Genomic DNA, 15934 nt, shown 5'->3' with positions numbered 1-15934 from the left:
CATTTTTTTAGACGACAAATTACTTTACATCTCTGTGCTGCGTTCTCATCTCTAAAATATGAATAATAATATAGCTATTCTATTGTGGTGTTTTGAGGATTAAATGAGATAATACTGTGCTTGGTGCATACTAAGTGCTGCGTGAATATTCGATGTTGGCAGTGGTGGTGCTGATGAAGAAGCAGGGGTAAAAAGGGCACGTGATAATGGGGAATTGGAGTGCTGCGTGATGTTCACCGAGGGCTGAAGGTGTGAGCAGGCAGACGGTCAGAGAAGGTTTTCCAGGCAAGATAACGGATAAAATGAATTATGACTCTGGATACGCTTTGTTTAAGAGCTCCGTAGTCCAGGTTCTTAATATTACTGGATTTGAAAATACTAAAAAATTAGAGAATGAAACCTGGTTTCCAGACAGTCTGGTCCCATGCTCTCTAAATGGGCTCTGGGGAGCCTGATGACATGCCTCAGGGTCACTGTGGGGAACAGGGAGCTTTCCCCTGTCTTTTCACTTGACACAGCTGTTTTTTTAATCTATTTTATGTATTTGGGTTCCATATAACAATTTGCTATGTGTTATGTTTTTGTTTGGGGGGGGGGAAGAAAGCTTTTCATCTCTAAAAGATGGTTTAGACCTCTTCATTTTGTAGATGAAGACATTTTCTGCATTTTTCAGAGGACAGGTATTTCTGGGGAAGGACTTCTTTACTCCCTTGACTCAGATGAATAAACAAGCATTTTAAACCCAAGACTGTACCTTGTGTTCTAATGAATGTCAGCACTTTATTTAGCACCCTGCCTTAAAAAGCCTGTGCACCCAGTAAAAACTATGCTCCATGGTGGGCAAATTCACGAAGAGCTGCAACCTTACGAAGGGAATAACAGAGGGAATTAGGCATTCTGTCGGAACAAGCCAACTTTGTCTCATGCAGAAAATGATACAGGGTATTGTATCCTTAACTCCTGGGGTGTTGGCACCATTCGCAGTTTCTAGGCCTTTCTAATCATAGATGTGCTGTATAACATTGCCTCCACCTGCACCTCTAACAATAACAATATTCAGCACTTAGCATTATCAAAGACCTTTCCAGCTTGAACTAATTAATTCACACAATTCCAACCATCTGGGACAGACAGTACTATTATCCAGGTTTTACAGACACAGAAAACTTCAAAAGAGGTTTCTCCAAGGTCATATAGCAATTGGAATGGGGCCAGGAGCGTACCTTAGAAGTACTAGGCTTTTTAGTTTATTGGAAGATGACCTTACTAAACAGTTTAGATTTAGGGGTAATTTGATTTTTTTTTTCCTTCAGGGTGCTAAACAGATACCCTTTTGTTGGATACTAGCTCACTCTGGCTTCTTCTGTGGCTTCTCTCCTGAAGGAATGATTATACCCTTAGGAATGACCATGCAGGTCATAATTCTTTGGAAGACCAGGTAGTTTTGCAGCTCTTAAAGGTGGCTGCCATATGCCAGCTGTTTCATCTCTTTCACTCTTCTCCTTTAATTACACCTACCGTATCTCTTTTCAGTTGAGTGATGCTAGAACACAGCTCTTGAAATGTAAAATGAAACCTCAGAAAAGTCAGCTAGTTACAAAGGCTTCTCTGTCCTTTTCTGGTGACCAGCTAACTAATTGAGATTCTTAGGAATCCCATACTCTGCAAAGAAGGCCCTTTAGAGATAATATCAGCTTTTTAATCACTAATTTAAAAAAAAAGATTAAAAATAACTAATGTTTCCCTAGTTAGGAGAAAGTTAAATCTGAAAGAATGCTAATTGGCTCACTGGTGGAAAATCATCATTCCGTTGCAACTTTTGTCCTATTCTAACAGTTGTGGTTTGTAAGAGTATTATATCCTCCTGTATTCACTCATGTTGAAGAGGCAGGAAATCACATACTTCAAAAAAAAAAAAAACTTTCTGAAAAATCAAAAGCTGATAGACTTTTATCTAGGCAATGATTATGCAAAATAATGACAAATTAGAATGAAATATTAACAGGAGTTCCATGTTGACTCAGAGACCAGTAGCACCAGGAGAAAAAATTCTGAAAACTTTCAGAATATATAAGGAATTTGGTGAATATGATTAAAAACTTTTTCTAAAAAGAGATCTTTTGAAATCTAGGTTCAAAGAACATCTGCGTATTGTTTGTATGTGAGTCAGCATGTAGTAGGGTGTGTAACTCCGAGGAACTAGGAGTTTGGAAGGACCATGTGTTTTACTTTCAAGGCTGTTTTTAATATCAAGCTGTTGGCCTGGGCCACTTACTTTTTAACAAGTTATGTAAACAAATCTAATTCACCGCGAGGTTTAAAGGTCCTTGGTGTGGCTCCTCAATACTCTTGTCATTCAGAGAAGCTAAGCAGTTTGCTATCTTAGTTTTTCTTTCTTTCTTTCTTTCTTTTTTGTTTTTGATGGAAGTACTGGGGATTGAACCCAGGACCTCGTGCCTGCCAGCCATGTGCTCTACCACTGAGCTATACTCCTCCCCCTTTGACATCTTAGTTTTAGTTCAAAGATAAGCTTCCAGGATGAACCTCAACATGGTAAAAGTGTATGTGAAAAGTTCAACCCTATAGTCTCGTCCAGTTTCTGAAACAAAGCAAGAAAGCAGCCCCTTAGTGATGATCACAGCACACAGGTGGCTATCAGGGGTCTCCTGAGATCCTTCCTGAGCCTCTTGAGGATCAGATGTCCCGAGCCAGGATGCTTAAACAGTTTGGTGCACTCCCCACACTCATTCCTTCAATCAGCAAGCCTGGACCAGACTACCTGCCAAAGGGGCGTGAGTGCCAGCTGTCTCTTTGTTTCATGATTTAACAAAGTACTGATCCCTGGAGCCCTTTGGTCACTGCAGTTTTTGCATAAGAAAATATGCATCAGGGCAGCAGTTAGGGTGTCATACCACTTCTCTTTATATCACCCTTCACTGTCATCCAAAACTTCCTGAAAAAAGTCTGTTTAGAGACTAAAACTTTCCCATTCTGGACACAAGCCCAGAGCAAAAAAGAAAAAAAAAAATTATTTATTTATTTATTTATTTATTTATTTATTTATTTATTTATTTATTTATTTTGCAAAGTGTGAAGCAGTCTACTTGACCAACTTCAGTTACTCTTTTTTCCCCCTTATATCCAAAAATAAAGCCTGCCAAAACACAGCCTTCCATTCTAAGATGTTGACAAGACAGTTCAAAATACTTTCGGGGCCAGAAAGTGCTTTAAAATATAACAGTTTAGTGGGGAGAGTATAGCTCAGTGGTAGAGTGTGTGCCTACCATGCACGAGGTCCTGGGTTCAATACCCAGTACCTCCATTAAAGATAATAAATAAATACATAAAAACCTAATCACCCCCCCCCCAAAAAAAAACCCATAGGATATAAAAATTTAAATATTTTACCTGGAAAACATTTTGTTCAAACTTCCTAAAGTAACAGAAAACACAGGAAGCCTCCTTCCGCCTTAGGAGGGGGTTTTGTGAAGTGGTCGGTGGAAAAAGATCCAGCAGTGGCGGGATATGGAGACTCTCCTGTGCTTATACGTTTGGCAGGAGTAGGCATACCCGACCCGAGGCCCTTCGCAGGGCAGCTGTGACCTGCGTTCCGTCTTCTTGGTGAGACACTGTGGCCCCTGTCTGTGGAATGGCCTGCAGGTCAGGCCTCTGCTCCCTGCCTGCCCAGGGTGCGTTCTGCAGAGTGACTGCCCCCATCTACCTGCTCACAGGCAGCTCTGTGGGTCCACTTCCTGGGCTGGATGGTACTGTGAATTCAGAACGTGGCTTTGCTTACCCTGCACAGTTAATAGAGGCAAAGGGCACCACCACAGACAACTTTCTTCACAGATCGAATCCTAGGGAAATCCAGGCTTTTTCCCCTCCTGTCATTAGTCCTTCCTCCCTAAGACACCAGCCCAGTAAACTCCCTAGACATTGACCCGAGGCCTTCACGCCTTACTGCTGCTTGGCATTCTCTGCTGTGGGCTGCTCAGGGTCTTCAGAGAGAGACTGAGTGTGGGCCTGGGGATGGACTGGGTCACAGGGAACTGATTGTGGGGCACCTAGTCCCTCAGGTATGTCCTCTGTTTTATCTTCTCAGGTGTTGATTCACCAGGGCCTCTGAGGCGCTAACAAGGAAGGGCTAGAATGCCTGTCCCTTCTCAGGCAATGGAAATGCCCTTCAGTAGTCAAGCAACAGCTTTATTTATTTTGGTGGTAACTTCTGATGGGAATTTCTGGACAGAAAGGAAGGGAGCTGCGACTGGATGCCCCCTGTAAATCATCACATCAGAGACACGGACACCTGCTTTTTCAGTGTTCCACATGTCCTCAGTGCACTTAGGGCCTCACTGCCAGGAGACCCTACTCCAACATTTTCTGTCAGTTATCACTTGGAAACGTTGCTATCAATGCTAATCTGGAAATTGTATATCAAGTTTGTAAAAATCCGGTAGAATTTAAGGTCTTGAGGGAGCTGTCCCTCTGTTCAGTAGAGCAGCTGTTAACAAAGAATGTGTATTAACCAAAGGCCAATTAAGAAAGGATATGAAAGACATATAAAAACACAAACAACAGAAATAGACCATAATCTTCCAGGCCCCTATGTTTGGTTTAAGGTCAGAGTCATTGCAATCTCCTGAAAGGCATGCTGTTCTCTAAATAACTTTTCTTGGTCCAAACCGTTGGATGTCATATAACTGCCAAGGCAGCAGAATTCACTGGAAGTTTCCAGCATCAGATTTCCTTGGAACAGGTTTACTCATGCCTTCAGTCTTCTGGAGCTGATTACTTTGCCATAGTAGGTGCTGACTCTGCATAGTAATCTGTTCTTATCTTACACGGTGTTTCCAATGGTTGGACAGTTGGAGGCATGCATAAGGCAGACACTTGGCTAAGCTATTGAGTTTAATAATCCCTTTTCCTGATGTTCATTAGACTCAAGTTATACACCTGCATGTTTGGTATAAGCAGGCGTCTAGGAAAAGAAATGAGTTTATTAATGTCTGTGGGCCTCTTCTATCAAAATTTTCATGTGACTTTATAGTACAATGATCATTGTTAATTACAGGTGCCTTTTTAAAGCACTATAAAAAGATGAATGCAACATTTATTCGACAAACATGTTTTGAGTAACAGATAAGTTATGAGTTACTACAACAAAATGATGAAAAATTAACCTATGCAGAGTTCATAGTCAAATGCAAGAGCACAATAAAATAATTAGAAGCAATTAGACTCAAGACCTAATAAAATAACTAGAATATCTTTGCACTTTATCTTATAATTGCAGTCTACACAAAATGCCATGGAAACTCCAAAGAATGAGCTGCTGCTAGTTAGATCTGTATTGGGACAGTTAGTTTGACAGAATTAATACAATATTTTTCACAAAGATGATGTAGCTACCAAAAATAAGCTTAATAAGATCTTGGGGTCCATTTGTAGAAGTACAATATCTAGAATGCAGAATAGTAAATATAGGTAATAACTACTTTGGACTTATCTAGCTACATATGGAATACTGGGTTCAATTTGGGATCAAAATTAAAAGGATATTAAGAAACCGTAAGTTCATTCAGAAAAGACTGTTCACAGTGGACAACATGAGTAATATTTAGCTCAACTGGGATACCCAGAGAGAACTCCCAGAGAAACATGCTAACAGTCAGCAAATACCGGAAATGTTTTTGTAGAAAGATGTATTATATTTATTCCACAAGACTTCAAGAGCAAAATAAATAAATTAAATGTGTGATGGATGCAAACTGCATATATGTTAATTTTGACTAAATTAGGAAGACTCTCCCAAGAATTGGAGCTACCTAAAAGATAATATAAGCTGCCTTGAGTTGATAAGATTATCATCTCAGGGTTTAACTGAGGCTGGAATTTTTTTTAGAAAATACTGCAAATGCACACAAGCATCATCTGGGTAGTTAACTAAGTGATCTCTTTGGTCTCTCCCAAATCTTGGATTGTACGATTTGGAGTTGTGTTTTAATGTTACACATTATTTCCAAAACATAACAAAGTAGATGAGTGTTCTTATAATCTGTGCCTTTGGATTGTCTTATGACCAGTGCATGACAGTAGTGGGTGATAAATGAATCACTTAGCAAGTGACAGTCTGTATTAGTCTATACCAATAACAAAAGTCATTCTCTACCACCAGGGGAATCTTATGATTCTTCACTGTTGGAGAAAATCTACACCAAGAAACAAACAAATGAAGTCAGCAAGTTGATGCAGAGTGAAGGCAAGAGTTAAGACTAGGAGAAAAGCAGCATCACAAAGAAGCAAACCATGGAGCAAAAGGTACAAGAATGTCCCTTGACCAGAACAGGAATACAGCTCACACTTAAGGTGATATTTAACCAAGAGCTAGACACTATTCTTGTTTTGGGGGGTGGAGTTTTTTTTTTTTCATTGAAGTATAGTTGATTTACAATGTTGTGTTAATTTCTGGTGTACAGCATAATGATTCATTTATATATATATATAAAATATATATATTCCTTTTCATATTTTTCATTATAGGCCATTCCTATAGAACTTGTTGTTTATCTATTTTATATATAATAGTTAGTATCTACAAATCCCAAACTCCCAATTTATCCCTCCCCACTCCTTTCCCCCCTGGTAACCATAAGTTTGTTTTCTATGTCTGTGAGTCTGTCTCTGTTTTGTAAATAAGTTCATTTGTGTCCTCTTCTCTTCCTTTTATTCTTTTTTTTTCTTTTTTTGGATTCCACATATAAATGAAATCATATGGTATTTTTCTTTCTCTTTCTGGCTTACCTCACTTAGAATGATGATTTCCAGGTCCATCCATGTTGCTGCAAATGGCATTATTTTATAATTTTTTTTTTATGGCTGAGTCTGCTATATGTATATACCACAACTTCTTTATCCAGTCATCTGTCAATGGACATTTAGGTTACCTTCATGTCTTAGCTATTGCAAATAGGGCCGCTATGAACATTGGGGTACATGTACCTTTTGAATTAGAGTTCCCTTTGGATAAATGCCCAGGAGTGGGATTGCTGGATCCTAGGGTAAGTCTATTTTCAGTTTTTTAAAGAATCTCCATACTGTTTTCCATAGTGCTGCACCAAACTACATTCCCACCGACGGTGTGGAAGGGTTCCTCTTTTTCCACACCCTCTCCAGTGTTTATCATTTATGGACTTTTTAATGATGGCCATTCTGACTGGTGTGAGGTGATACCTCATTGTAGTTTTGATTTGCATTTATCTGATAATTAGCAATATTGAGCGTGTTTTCATGTGCGTATTGGCCATTTGTGTATCTTCATTGGAGAAATGTTTGTTTCAGTCTTCTGCCTATTTTTGGATTGGGTTGGTTTTTGTTTGTTTGTTTTGTTTTTTGTTATTGTTATTGAGTTGCATGAACAGTTTATATATTCTGGAAATGAAGCCCTTGTCAGTCCCATCATTTGCAAATATTTCCTTCCATTCCATAGGTTGTCTCTTTGTTTTGTTTATGGTTTCCTTTGCTGTGCAAAAGCTTGTAAGTTTAATTAGGTTCCATTTGTTTTTTTCTTTTACTTTTATTCCTATTGCCTCAGTAAGCTAGGCCTAGGAGAACATTGCCACAATTTGTATCAGAGAATGTTTTGACTGTGTTCTCTTCTAGGAGGTTTATGGTGTCTTATGTTTCAGTCTTTAAGCCATTTTGAGCTTAGTTTTATGTGTGGTGTGAGGGAGTGTTCCAATTTCACTAATTTAGATGCAGCTGCCTGACTCTCCCAGCACCACTTCTGGAAGAGACTTGGACATTGTTCTTGGTGCTTCATCTTTGCTCATTAGCTCTCCCAACAACCCTATGAGCTAGGTTTTATAAAAATCATTCTCTTTTGATGAATGAATAAACATAGCCACAGAGAGGTTAAGTAATAATGCCTAAGATCACACAGCTAATAGGCAATGAGCTTGGACTCAAACCCAAGTACTCTGGCTGTTGAATTCACACACTTAATGCCTGTGTAACGCCTATGCCTCTAGGCGAAGAAGGAAAAAATGAGTATTAGAGGATAGAAGGAAGTGTGTAAAGAAAACGCCTAGGGGAAAATGACCTAACAATTTCAGTTCCCTAAATTCTACTTTTAAAAAAAGGTAGATAACTGTTATACATGAATATTTTATTTACAATCAGGAAAAATGGAAAAGTTTTCTTAGCACATTTCTAATTCTCCTCATTAGAAATCATTATAACAAATTGACTTCTGAATGTCTTTCAGCCACTTGGCATTTGGACCTGTGAATCTGACCCAACCTCCCGATGATAAAAGCCAGAAAGGATCCCCTTTTCTCCTCTCTACAGAGACAAAGGGGAGAAAGCATCTCTTAATCATGTGTCAAAGCCCAAACTCAGGCAGGATGAAGGAGGATTCAGGCATCCTCAGACTGACAGCAGTTAGAAAACGTTATGTCTTTCACATCATTAATGGAAGTGAGCAGTGGAGGAATATTTACAGTCTCAAAATACTGTTCCAAAATAGAAGCATGAATCGGCACCAGCTGTATACAAAGATCACGTGATGCTCAGTCTTTCTCTGGACCCTAGATATTTCTCTCCCCTTAAATTTGGTACCGTCAGAGTTGAGAAGGGGAAGAGCTTACAAATATTCTTTATTGTACCTTAATCTATGCTGCTATGCAGAGACTTCAGCCTCTCCCTTCTGCCTACCTGGCAGAGTGTATCCTTGAACCTGAGGGTAGGAGCTGCTTGAATCCTACCTTTACCAGTTACCTGCCATACAGTCCAGGGTAGCTTCACAGAATGAAGCACATGACACACCAACATACTGTCAGTATTCATAGAGACATCATAGAAAATTTTACTTTGGTAGATGGGACCTCTCACAGAGTTTCTGAGACTTTGTTTATTGCAATCCTGTGGGCTATGCCGTAATCAAACCCCACCCAGAACCAATACAACAATGGGCAAGTGAACGTACAGAGTGAAAATTCAATTGTTGCCTCTAATTCAAGTCCAAATGCCCAATCTGTGTTCCATTATGAAGGAAGGAGGAGAACGGACCCACAGGGAATCTTGGAAACATCTAAAGGCATCTGCGGGCCTGAAGCATGTGTCATTTATTTCTACAACTTGTATTTTAGAGTGTGGAAAACCATAAAGTCTGACAGAAAACCCCTAATAAGAGTCAGAGCCAAGAATTTGCGGTTAGTAAGGGGCGCCGTGTGGGAGAAAAGGGAGGGAATGATTCCACTCCCTCCTCCTCCAGTTTCTGAGTCACAGATTTAAAGCAATCAGAGGCGAGCATTACTCAACAGAAGGCATATTCATTGCATATTAAGTTATTCATTATTCTCCCCCAGATGTCCCGCGGATGCATTGCACATAACACCATGGGTCAAGTGTAATACTACCGTGTCAGTTCCGTGTTGAGCGAAGGTATTCTGATGCATGCTAAAGCTTGGGAAAAATACACTGGAGAAGGAGCACTGTCTTACCTGTCTGACTGTATGATGTAAGTTGACTTATTTATTAATACGTTGACCGTCAAATCTTCAGAAACTATATCAAAGATAACCACTTTCTTTGCAGTCATTTGATTTGTCTGTCTGCTTATTGGACTACATAATGAACATGAATCAAATTTTTAAAATACAAAAAGGCATACAAAAAGGGATGGGTGTAGCTGCATGGTAGAGTGCATGAGGTCCTGGACTAAATCCCCAGTACCTGCATTACATCATCATCATCATCATCATCGTCATCATCATCATCATCATCATCAGGCAGCTCTATATGTAATGACCCTAGAGATATGGGATGTGATAAAAGCAAAAATGTGTAACTGTGTAAGGTTCACTACCATTGGTGTAAAAGTAGAGACTGTAAAAGGGCATACAAAAATTTTCTCCCCTTTACTCCTGTGCCCTAGAGGCAGAGCAAGATTAACAGTTTGTTTTGTATGCTTCCAGAGTTATCTTATATATATATACACCAGCAAATAGGTATATTCTTTTGTCATTTTTTTCTATACGAAGTGTGGGACTGCACTCAAATGTATATGACTCCAATATTAAGTTTTGTGGCCTTTTCTAAATTTTGCAAAAGAAGGTATGCTCTATAGAAACTTCTTAAAATAGGGATGTGTTTTGCATTCACATGCTTCCATTAAACAAACTCTAATGCTGTATACTAACAATGTCTTTTCTTTTTACTTGATTTTCAAATATCCTGTTTAAATGATCAAATAGAATTATCATCATCACCAGGTACTGTTTCCCTTACATCATGCCCCAAAAGCTCAGCCTTCTACAGATGTCAAGGTTTCATCACATATAACTGATTGGGTTTTCAGATTAAGATTTGAACCATGTGTTATTCATTCAATAATGCTGGAATTTATTCCAAATTATCCTGGAGGCCACTTGCTTTTAGCCTCCCATCAAGAGTTATATTGAAACTCCTTTTTGAATTTACTTTTATTCTGTTCTTCCACACTTGGCATAATGCCAGTTCACTTTTGACTAAAAAAATACAACCATACTCTCCTTCTTTATTCTTTTAGGAATATTGCAATCCTGGCATTTGATCTCTGCAAGCAATTATCTGCTTTCTTCAATTCTTCTTTTAATATTCTTTAAAGGAGTTGAAACATTTGAAGTAGCCCTTTGGTCTATGCCAAAATGTTTCCAGCTATCTCAAAATATGAACCAAATTATACCAAGGGGCTTATCTTTTTAAAATGAAGTTTACAGGAATGATTCTAAATTCCCTAGCTTAGAATTCAAGGCCTGCAATATTCTGCTTTTTCAGAGACATCTCCCTTAATTGAGCTTTCAGCTCAATAAAGATTATGTTATTTTTAGTTTCCTGTATCTTTGTGGTGTATTTCCCCTTCCACGACCTCATGAAGGCCATTTCCTATGCTAGCTTTTCAACCTATTTGCAACCCATATATCAAGTTTCTACCAAGCCACTGAGATGCCCCTGATCTCTTAATGATGCTATTTCTTATTCGTAAATGGGCATATTTTATCTTATTTTTACAACTGCCCTCTGAGATAAAAGGTGTGAGCATTATTATCCTGTGTTACAAATGAGGAAATTGAGGCTTAGAGGGCTTAATCGTTCTTTTGAACTCTTCTGCACTGACAAGATTCTCCACTCACTTTACACTCACTCTATACTACCTCATAATACTATCTCTTTACATGCGTGTGATTTATAGTGACAGCTCAGTCTCCTTAAAAGCAGTTTATCTGATTGTTTCTTGTATTCTCCCTCTGTGACTTGAACAGGAAAGGAGCTCAGTAAATATTAGTTGTTTGACTTGTTATAATTAAAGAATGATAACACTTTGAGCAAGACAGGAGCCTTATAGATCCCTTAATGAATACTTGTGTTTCTCAGAAGTTTTGAGGTTTGTATGGTCTAGTGGGTAATGGGCGCAGTGCCTTCATTTTCATTAGAAGAGTTGAGATAAAATTACTTTAGTTTTAAATAAGTGCCGATATATAATGGTATGGAATACAAAATTTAAACTAGTTTTAAGATGAAACTGGAAACAAGTTTCTACGATGACATGTGAAACTGTTACTGAACTGAACTTGGGTCTGCTCACCTGCCACACAGCAAAGCTAATCTACTGACACTGGGTTGTGGTGAAGGGAAGTACAGCACTTACTTGCAGGGCACCAAGCAAGGAGAATAGGCAGCTCATGGTCAAAAGACCCAAACTCCATTGGCTGATACAAACTACTATGTACAGAATAGATAAACAACAAGGTCCTACTGTATAGCACAGAGAACTATACTCAATGGCTTATAGTAACCTATGATGAAAAAGAATATGTATAACTGAATCACTATACTGTACACCACAAACTAATACAACATAAAAAACAAAAAATAAACAAACGAAAAAGCCTTAGGGGGAAAAAAAAGGACCCAAACTCCCCAGTGGCTTTCAGGGGAGGGTTTCTAAAAGGCAATGTTAGGGGTAAGGGTTGCAGCTCATGGACTTTCTTCTGATTGGTTGGTGGTGAGGTAACAGGGTGATGTTTTGGGAACCTTAATCATCAACCTTCTTGTTCTAACCAGTCTGGGGTCAGTATGTAGTCACCATCCTCTACCTGGGAGGGGATCTTAGTCTCTGCAGAACAACTCAAAGATATGCATCAGATTGTTCTGTCTATTCCTTGAGGAGGAACTAGGACTCTGTTTTATCGCTGCTGATTATTGTTGAAGTTATCATTACTTTTCTTGCTTAGCTGCTTTTCTTTTGTTTCTGCATTCCCTCACTTCCCTAATTAGTAACTGCTTCAGTCTGCTCTTTGGAACTCAGAGAAGGCCTAGGAGTCTAGAGCCTTTTTCTACAAACAAGAAAAAGGGGACGTGGAAGGGATTTTGTACCCAGGAGGGCCCCTCAGGGTCCTGCCTGGTTTTGAAATTTCAAAGAAACTCCAGAGAAAGTCGACCCTAGACTTCTAGGGGCTAACTTATTTTCTCTTCTGAAGTTGGTACTATTTCTATTGAAAAAGTTGGGAAGCATAAAGTTGCAACACTGGCTGAGGCCTGGAGAGGCTAAGCAAATTGCCCCAAATCACTTATTAACTCAACCAATATTGATTCAGCATCTGCTACTAATTGTGCAAATACCAGGGCTAAAACAATGAGCAGAGCAGACAAGGATGCTGACCTTATAAAGTCTGCATGCAAGTGGGAGTGAGGGGAGGAGAGAGTCATTGAATTCGTATTCATTGTGTGTAACCCATATAAACCAGCCACTCTAAATAAGTCTAAATAACAAAACAGCAAATTAAAGTAATAAAGAAATGGGAGAAAATGTTTTATATGAATTTCAAATAATGATAACCTGTTAACTCTTTTAGGACAGGAACTACATTTTGTACATTGTTTTTTACTTTGTACAGTGGATCTTTTAGAGTATCTGCACATGGTAAAGCGCATGGAGAACATAATGTCTATTTAATAAATATCTTTGGATTCGCTGTAATAAAAAGGAAATGGCACACATTAAACTCATACAATGTTATGTATCAATTATATCTCAACAAAGCTAGGGAAAAAAGAAAATGACTATTACATGTATCCATGTATTTTTTTTCCATAATAATTGGCCCCTCTTAAATGTTTACCACATCGAATATGTAATGAACATAAAATAAGACTATTTTATTTAAATCTACTTTGTGGAAGATAAGACCTTACACACTCAAGCCAAAGAAGAGTCTGATCAGAACGTAGATAAATCTGCAATAACTGTCCTGTAAAAAGGCACTGAGGCCTCTTGGAAAGCTTCTATAAATCACAGGCTCAGGTTTAAAACAGCTGTAAGTAAATCTTGGTAAAGGGTCTTCTCAGTTAAATGAAACTATTTGGTTCTTCCCCAAAGAAGGCAAAAATACACCTGAAGCCCTTAGCTTCAGGCCTCCCGGAAGGCTAAATTCTTCACTAGTTGCACAGCTTCCTTTTAAAACAATTAAAATCATGTCTGGTAAAAGCATGCAAATGGTGCTGTCTTCTACTATAACACTGTAATAGATAGAGTTTAGTCACAGTTCAGTATCATTTAAGATCTTCATTAATAATGAGAGAATAGAGTAGATGAAAAAATAAAGCTCTAAGTTCTCAGATTCCATTTTCGAGGTTAAGAACAAAATATATTTACCAATCACAGAGTCAACCTAAATACCTTTCAAAGCGATTGAACCTATTTGAAAGCTTTTTCCAAGGACAACTCAGGCAGGAATCAATACAAAGCAGTAAAGTGACTGCTTTGTTTGCCTTCCAAAAAAGCTCTGTAGCAAATGAATATTTAATGATAGACAAACCAATATGCTGAATGGAAGGAATAATGGTTTGGGAAAGCAGATAGAAGGGTTCTGTTACACTGGAGGATCGAGTGAATTACAATTAGTCTAATGATGGAACTTTTAAGTCTCTGCTTTATGGCTGTTGTCCTGAAATGCTACTCATGGGTCTGTTATGAATCCTCTCTCTTCATGGTCTGCAGAGCTTCACCACATGCACGCAGATAATGCATACTTATAGTTACCCAAATTGGGTCCAGGAGTCTAAGATTGAATTTACCTTATTTCTTTCCCTTGGCTTAGCATTTTTACCTGGGGTACAAAACAGAAGACATAAAAACAGTCTACAGTATTTAAAAAAAAATCACTTCAGAGACTTCCCAGTTACCGTTTCACCTTGGTCTCTGAAAGATACAGAAAAATACAGTCAAGCAGCAACAAAGAAGTCTGATGGGTGGCTTACCTGGAAACAGTCAACCTACAAGAAAGTTTGAAATCAATCTAATGGGGGAAATTTTGCCCTTTAAAAGCAATGGATTTTTTAGTCCATTCCTCAGAGATGAAATGGCCAGTCCTTTTATTCCATTAGGATTTTTTTTTTTTTTTTTGCTGGAGGTCCTAACCTCTTCCTCAGAGGGAGCCACTTGATTTCTCAAAGCCTTAGAATTATCGGGGTCCAGTGGGTGTGTCTGTACAAGTCTTTGAGTCAGGGAATGAAGGGTTGGGGTGTGTGTGTGTGTGTGTGTGTGTGTGTGTAGGGGAGGTGGCTATGGAAAAGGCTCTCATTTGAATCCTAGAATATGTTTACTATATCATTATTATTTTTAGTCCTCTAAATTAATTTTTGGGGGTTTGGTTCTATTTTCTCCTTTCCAATTCTATATTCAATAATTTATTGTTTTGACTTACTGGAATACTCTTAGAGATTTTCAGTTCTTACGAATGGGGTTATTGACAAGGGATGTAAGGCCCAAGACTGGGGGGCAAGTTAAAGCAATTAGCTAATAGAAGTCATCTAAGCTCTTCTGAAGACACTATCACTTTGGAACAGTTAAGCTAAGCTGTGAAACCTAGAGTAATCTACTTGAATACTTTGTATCTCAATTCCTCCGTCTATAGAATGTAACTTAAAAATAGTACCAAGCACAAAGGGTTGTTGCAAAGATCAAATGAGATAAATACACATAAAACACTTAGAACACTGCCTAGCACATAGCAAGTATTCTATAAATGTTACATCATAACTATAATTGCATTTTCTTAAAAAAATCTAATGAACAGTGTTATGCCATTTATATCCATCAAAATTCTTTTCTGATCTAGATCAATTATATTCATACATTACTATATAATTTTGTAATATGATCTTGGGTTCAGTTGTTTTATTTATTTCACATAAACATGTCCACTATTACATCTTCCACTTGTCATTTTAATTTGTATATCATAATACACCATGATTTACTCACTTATCATTTAAATATTTTGGGGCATTTGAACTGTTGCTAACTTTCCCTATTGTAGTTAATGCTGCACTGAAAATTTCAATATAACTTAGTTTACCCCTCTCAAAGAGAGGGAATGGGTAATGGGTCAAAGAGCATGTTATAGATTGCCCTCCAGGAAGATCTAAGTATTTTACCATATATTTCTACCATTAATGTATAAAGTTTACCTTCTGCCTCTCCCCAGAGACTTGGCAAGATAAAGTTTTAGAATTTTTAAATTTCTTCCAGTTTAATATGTCTGTAAGAGAAACATCAAGTTGGCTGGATTTGTCTTTTTTTTAAAATTTCACTTTTAATACAACTGTGATTTTTTTTAAAAAAAAATATGATTTAGTCTATATTTTCTTGACTATATACTTTTTGACCATTTATCAAGTGGAAAGCAACTGTTAACTTACAGAATCATTTATTTCCTCATATATTTTTGAGAGAAATCTATAATCAGATTATGTAACAGATCTATTCTATGTATTAGAAGTGTTCTTTTATAATTTTAATTTCACATTTTGTTGCATATTCAACCAACTGTCTTATTCCTGATAACAACCTTCATTTCTCTAGTGAGTAGAAGTGCATGTTCTCTCCACATCT

At 38.0% G+C, this 15934-nt stretch overlaps 1 protein-coding gene and 1 non-coding gene across 4 annotated transcripts in view; both read left to right on the top strand.

The window, feature by feature from the left end:
- The first annotated feature begins 3249 nt into the window (after nt 1-3249).
- TRNAG-ACC lies at nt 3250-3322 on the top strand. Its single transcript has one exon. It is a non-coding gene; the product is annotated as a tRNA-Gly (tRNA).
- A 2817-nt stretch (nt 3323-6139) lies between these two features.
- Nucleotides 6140-15934, top strand: part of MTUS1 (microtubule associated scaffold protein 1) — a 145773-nt gene continuing 135978 nt past the window's right edge. For 2 of the 3 annotated variants that reach the window (XM_032468629.1, XM_032468630.1), the window contains exons 1-2: nt 6176-6318; nt 9366-9517. The gene's annotated coding sequence lies outside the window, so the exon portion shown is untranslated. Of the gene's footprint in view, nt 6319-9365; nt 9518-15934 lie in introns of all 3 variants that reach the window. The other variant, XM_032468627.1, reaches the window with a different exon arrangement.

The sequence above is a fragment of the Camelus ferus genome, chromosome 26 (assembly GCF_009834535.1).
Source record: "Camelus ferus isolate YT-003-E chromosome 26, BCGSAC_Cfer_1.0, whole genome shotgun sequence".
Taxonomy (NCBI): Eukaryota; Metazoa; Chordata; class Mammalia; order Artiodactyla; family Camelidae; genus Camelus; species Camelus ferus.
This window is presented reverse-complemented; position numbering and strand designations above follow the sequence as displayed.